Source organism: Lipotes vexillifer, unplaced genomic scaffold (genome assembly GCF_000442215.2).
Source record: "Lipotes vexillifer unplaced genomic scaffold, Lipotes_vexillifer_v1.1 scaffold948, whole genome shotgun sequence".
Taxonomy (NCBI): Eukaryota; Metazoa; Chordata; class Mammalia; order Artiodactyla; family Lipotidae; genus Lipotes; species Lipotes vexillifer.
Window position 1 is genome coordinate 2,520,643 of NW_006793764.1, and position 6,724 is coordinate 2,527,366.

The 6,724-nt window shown below is 43.1% G+C and overlaps 1 pseudogene; it reads left to right on the top strand.

Moving 5' to 3' along the window:
* Positions 1–613: 613 nt before the first annotated feature.
* Positions 614–1,158, top strand: LOC103083906 (60S ribosomal protein L17 pseudogene; annotated as a pseudogene).
* The last annotated feature ends 5,566 nt before the right edge of the window (positions 1,159–6,724 follow it).

Sequence of the window (6,724 nt, forward strand, 5' to 3'; positions counted from 1 at the left end):
ATTTATTTTATTTTATTTATTTTTTATTTTTGGCTGCTTGGGTCTTTGTTGCTGTGCACGGGCTTTCTCTAGTTGCGGTGAGCGGGGGCTACTCTTGGTTGCAGAGCAGGGGTGCTCTTGGTTGTGGTGCGTGGGCTTCTCGTTGTGGTAGCTTCTCTTGTTGTGGAGCACAGGCTCTAGGCACGCAGGCTTCAATAGTTGTGGCACGTGGGCTCAGTAGTTGTGGTGCTCAGGCTCTAGAGCACAGGCTCAGTAGTTGTGCCACATGGGCTTAGTTGCTCTGCGGCATGTGGGATCTTCCTGGACCAGGGCTCAAACCCATGTCCCCTGCATTGGCAGGCGGATTCTTAACCACTGCGCCACCAAGGAAGCCCTGTACTTAATTTTTTAAAAAAAGATTCTGAAGACAGCCATTAAAAAAAAAAGAGGAACAACTCTGGAAAGAGTTGGGGGAGAGCATTCCAGGAAGTGTAACCACTCTGGCAAACCCTACTTGGGAATTCAAGGAAGAGACTGGTGTAGCTGGAGTTTAGCAAACAGGATTGGTAGGTGAGAGCTTCAAGAAGCATCATGGTATCCTTTTCAAGTAAGCAGCCTGAGGTGACCTCTAAAAATGGTTTGCCATTCACTTGACCCAGAAAACCCCACAAAATCATGCAAGTCAAGAGGTTCAAATCTTTGTGTTCACTTCAAGAATATTCGTGAAACTGCATCCAAAAAGCACCAAGTATCTGAAGGATGTCACTTTACAGAAGCAATGTGTGCCATTCCATTGTCACAATGGTGGAGTTGGTAGGTGTGCCCAGACCAAACAGTAGGGCTGGACGCAGGGTCAGTGGCCCAAAAAGAGTTCTGAATTTTTACGGCACATGCTCAAAAATGCAGAGAGTAATGCTGAAGTTAACGGCTTAGACGGAGGACTCTCTGGTCACTGAGCACATACAGGTTCACATACAGGTGAACAAAGCCCCCGAGATGTGGCAGAGGACTTATAGAGCTCATGGTCAAATGAACCCATACATGAGCTCTCCCTGCCACATTGAGGTGATCCTTACTGAAAAAGAACAGATTGTTCCTAAGCTGGAACAGGAGGTTGCACAGAAGAAAAAGATATCCCAGAAGAAACTGAAGAAGCAAAAACTGATGGTCCAGGAATAAATGCTGTAAAAAAATAAATGCAAATAAAAGTTAAAAAAAAAAACCTATCATAGTAAAGATCTAAATGTTTCCCTAAATTCATTGGGAAGGGTTTACATGGGAAGGGATGTGGCTAAGAAATTTAAATTCTTAATGTTTAAGAAGTTTCAACCAAGATGCTACCAGAAAACTACTAGAGCTAATCAATGAATTTGGTAAAGTAGCAGGATACAAAATTAATGCACAGAAATCTCTGGCATTCCTATAAACTAATGATGAAAAATCTGAAAGTGAAATTAAGAAAACACTCCCATTTACCGTTGCAGCAAAAAGAATAAAATATCTAGGAATAAACCTACCTAAGGAGACAAAAGACCTGTATGCAGAAAACTATAAGACACTGATAAAAGAAATCAAAGACGATACAAACAGATCGAGAGATATTCCATGTTCTTGGACTGGAAGAATCAGCGTTGTGAAAATGACTGTACTACCCAAAGCAATCTACAGATTCAGTGCAAGCCCTATCAAACTACCACTGGCATTTTTCACAGAACTAGAACAAAAAATTTTACAATTTGTATGGAAACACAAAAGACCCCGAATAGCCAAAGCAATCTTGAGAACGAAAAACGGAGCTGGAGGAATCAGGCTCTGGGACTTCAGACTATACTACAAAGCTACAGTAATCAAGACACTATGGTTCTGGCACAAAAACAGAAATATAGATCAATGGAACAGGATAGAAAGCCCAGAGATAAACCCACGCACATATGGTCCCCTTACCTTTGATAAAGGAGGCAAGAATATACAGTGGAGAAAAGACAGCCTCTTCAGTAAGTGGTGCTGGGAAAACTGGACAGCTACATGTAAAAGAATGAAATTAGAACACTCCCTAACACCATACACAAAAATAAACTCAAAATGGATTGAAGACATAAATGTAAGGCCAGACACTATCAAACTCTTAGAGGAAAACATAGACAGAACACTCTATGACATAAATCACAGCAAGATCCTTTTTGACCCGCCTCCTAGAGAAATGGAAATTAAAAAAAAAAAACAAATGGGACCTAATGAAACTGAAAAGCTTTTGCACAGCAAAGGAAACCATAAACAAGACGAAAAGTCAACCCTCAGAATGGGAGAAAATATTTGCCAATGAAGCAACTGACAAAGGATTAATCTCCAAGATTTACAAGCAGCTCATTCAGCTCAATATCAAAAAAACAAACAACACAATCCAAAAATGGGCAGAAGACCTAAATAGACATTTCTCCAAACAAGATATTCAGATTGCCAACAAACACATGAAAGGATGCTCAACATCACTAATCATTAGAGAAATGCAAATCAAAACTACAGTGAGGTATCACCTCACACCAGTCAGAATGGCCATCATCAAAAAGTCTTCAAACAATAAATGCTGGAGAGGATGTGGAGAAAAGGGAACCCTCTTGCACTGTTGGTGGGAATGTAAATTGATGCAGCTACTATGGAGAACAGTATGGAGGTTCCTTAAAAACTGAAAATAGAACTACCATACGACCCAGCAATCCCACTACTGGGCATATACCCTGAGAAAACCATAATTCAAAAAGAGTCATGTACCACAATGTTCATTGCAGCTCTATTTACAATAGCCAGGACATGGAAGCAACCTAAGTGTCCATCAAGAGATGAATAGATAAAGAAGATGTGGCACATATATACAATGGAATATTACTCAGCCATAAAAAGAAATGAAATTGAGTTATTTGTAGTGAGGTGGATGGACCTAGGGTCTGTCATACAGAGTGAAATAAGTCAGAAGGAGAAAAACAAATACTGTATGCTAACACATATATATGGAATCTAAAAAAAAAAAAATTGTCATGAAGAACCTAGAGGCAAGATGGGAATAAAGACACAGACCTATTAGAGCATGGACTTGAGGATATGGGGAGGGGGAAGGGTAAGCTGTGACAAAGCGAGAGAGAGGCATGCACATATATACACTACCAAACGTAAAATAGATAGCTAGTGGGAAGCAGCCGCATAGCACAGGGAGATCAGCTTGGTGCTTTGTGACCACCTAGAGGGGTGGGATAGGGAGGGTGGGATGGCGGGAGATGCAAGAGGGAAGAGATATGGGGATATATGTATATGTATAACTGAATCACTTTGTTATAAAGCAGAAACTAACACACCATTGTAAAGCAATTACACTCCAATAAAGAAGTTTAAAAAAAAAAAAAAGTTTCACCCATGACCTGTCTGAAATGTTACCCCTGTCCATATCCCTCAATGCATCGTAGGCTGTAATAGCACGGCTGCCATTATAAGGGGCAAGATTCTTTCTTGGCATTTCCCCCATTGGTGACAGGCGCTTATGAATCTAAATAGCAGGTAAGGGCACTAAGCACTCCTTCGGATCCCTGGAACACTTCTTACATTACACTAGGGAGATGTTTACACCTGCTCTTGACAGGTTTGGGTGGCAGATTCTGTCCGTCTGAGGGAGAGCTTCCCTGACCTCACTTGTGAACTGATGTTTAAATCAGGAAGGCTTAGCCTCTATTAACCCACGTAGGAAAGACTCACATTCAAAAGTAGCATTGAAGAGCTGGAGTGGTGCTAGCAGTCCTATAAACAAGATTTTGAGAAAGTAAATGGATCTTAAAAGAATGTAGGGATCTCTACCACTTAGTGACAAATAATTTTTGCTGTTCTCAGCATACCGCTTAGCAGTTTGTAGGTAGTAGATGGCTGGCTGGCTGGATGAGTAAGCAGCGTGGCATGAATTGAGAAGCAGCCTGGCGTAACAGAAGGCAGCCACGCTCTGGAGGAGCCAGACTTTGTCACGCTGGGTTTCTGGGACCCTCTGCTTTTGTATGTGTACTGAGGGGATGATGATGCTTTGCTGGGAGGTTGGATGAACATTGGACATAGTACTGATAATTTGGTTGCTGTTTTCATTCTCATCATCTCACTGTCCTTACTTGATGCCTTTGGCTCTCAGCCATCTCCTAAGTCACCCCAGTTGGGGTTTCGTCCTGCCCCCTCTTATTGTCTCTGGTCGTCTCCTGGGCTGGCTTCGCTCACTTATCTCTTGCCAACCTCTGCTCACTCTAAATCCACCCTCATCCTCAGACCCTCCAGTTTCTCTGACAATACCTTCCGGTCTGGAACCCTCTTTCCTTCTTTCTCCACCTTCTCATCTTTCAAGACTGGGTGACACCTGGAAGGCAGTAACTTGAGGCCCAACATTTGAGTTTTGAATGAAAGCAAGCAAACCCACTGTGGCCTCATTCGTCGTCCTATATGCCAAAGGTGTTCCTGGAGGCCTCTAGTTACCTAAGATATTTTTGTGGTTAGTGACTCTCTGCATAGAATCATATTAGGTTCGGTTATTTTTCAGATTCTTCTTCATAAAGCTGTGTTTCAGAGCCCAGAGTTAGTGGTGGGGAAATATTGCTTCTGGGAAATAGGAGGGATCCCTGGCTCGTGCTGGGGAAATAAGATTCTGTGAGTCACACCCTTTATTAATCTGTGACACATCAATAGTAAATAGATTGGCTGCACCTCACCTGCTCACAATAAACAAGTGGGCGTGGCACTTTAAGAGCATAAGACATGCACTTACAGTTTATAAAAAATGAAGCGCTTAGTCATATAAGAAACCTCTAGCATCGGATTTTTAAGGTTGCCAGGGAAGCTGAAGAGAGACAATTCAGGAGAGATGTCCACTAGACACAGTGTAAGCCTAGCCCTCCTTCCTCTATCTCAGCACCCTGAGCTCTACAAAAGTGATTTCTATCGGGCTGTCTCTTCATGGAGAAAGATTTATAACTCATCCAGTAAACAAATTCCTTTTTTCTTTAAAGTAAGAATGGGAAACATGTCGATAATAGGGAAATAAGTAACTGTAAGTGTACTGAGTGCTTAACAGGGACCTTGAGCGTCTCCCCACTGGTCCTCCAGAACATTGGTGACCAGACATTTACCTACAGGAGGAGGATTTTAAACCTCTTCTTGGAGGCAGAAGGGTAGGGGTACAGAGATCTGGCCAGCCTAGGAGGAATGACTCTAGGATACTAGTACCAAAGTCCCCCCAGAAAGCCTACTTAGATCACCTTAGAGGGATGCTCGAAGTTAATAAGCTCTACCCATGCCCTAAGAGATACCAATGAGCATTTTAACTCCCCCCGACCCCCGCACCAGAGCAGACAACCAAGATTGCCAGACAGTTTAGGAAAGCCTCCAGTAATCACAACAAACAAATAAAAATGGAACTCGGAAGAAACAGGCTATTCAGGGAGAAAAAAACCTTCATCGCCATAAACTAAAATAAATACCTGGAGACAGATAGAAGATATTGCAACCATGAAGTTAGAATAGGATACAATAGTAAAGGACAATTTAGAAAACAAAAAGAGCTTTTGGAAAAAGAGCTTTTGAGAGCCGAAATAATCATGCAAAAGAGAGGTTAGAAGATAAAGCTGAGGAAATCTCCCAGATAGTAGAGCAAAATGACAAAGAGGAAAAAAGAAAAGAAAATAGAAGAGCTGGTGGTCCAGAAAGTTCACGCTTACGTGATGGGACTCTGTGAATGGGAAGATAGGAAAAACAGGGGAGATAAAATCAGTGATAAAATAACTCAATGAAAATTTCCAGAACCGAAGAGGAGGAATTGCCAGATTCAAAGGATATACAGCATAACGAATGAGAATAGACCCACACCAATGCACATCGTTATAAGTTTCCAAAAACACTGGACACAAATATAAGATCTTAAAAGCATTGCTCTCCTACAGAGGAGCAATTAGAATAGGTGCAGACTTCTTAACAGCAAGACTGGAACCAAGAAGGTATGGAGCCATTCCTCCAGGATTCTGAGGAAAAATGATTCTGCCCTAGAATTCCATATCCAGCTAAGCTCTTTGTGTGGGAGGATAGAAGAAGTATTTTTCTGGAATGTATGATATCAAGAAAGAAATCTCCCATGCACACCACCCAAAAAGAGGGAATACACCTAGAAAAGGTGAGACACCAAGAACAGGAGATGCAACACAGCAAATGGTGAAAGCATTCCCCAGGGATGTGGCAAAGGGAGAGCTCAGAGTGACAGCTCTGCAGCAGATGCAGAGGGCTACCTGTCCAGTTGGAACAACGTGGCATGATAAGAGAGCTGTCACCGTCATGATGCTTGCTGCCACTGTCCTCACTTAAAAGGCAAAGTGTCGGGCTTCCCTGGTGGCGCAGTGGTTGGGAGTCCGCCTGCCGATGCAGGGGACGCGGGTTCGTGCCCCGGTCCGGGAAGATCCCACGTGCCGCGGAGCGGCTGGGCCCGTGAGCCATGGCCGCTGAGCCTGCGCGTCCGGAGCCTGTGCTCCGCAGCGGGAGAGGCCGCAGCAGTGAGAGGCCCGCGTACCGCAAAAAACAAAAACACAAACAAACAAAAAAGGCAAAGTGTCTAGGTGAAACTGGCCGGGTCTGACTCCCCTCCGTGCCCTCCTTCCTGGATCAGCAGGGACACCTATCACACCCTCACAAATGTGTCTGCTTTGCCCTATTGTTTTTTTTCTAACTGTGGTAAAATATACGT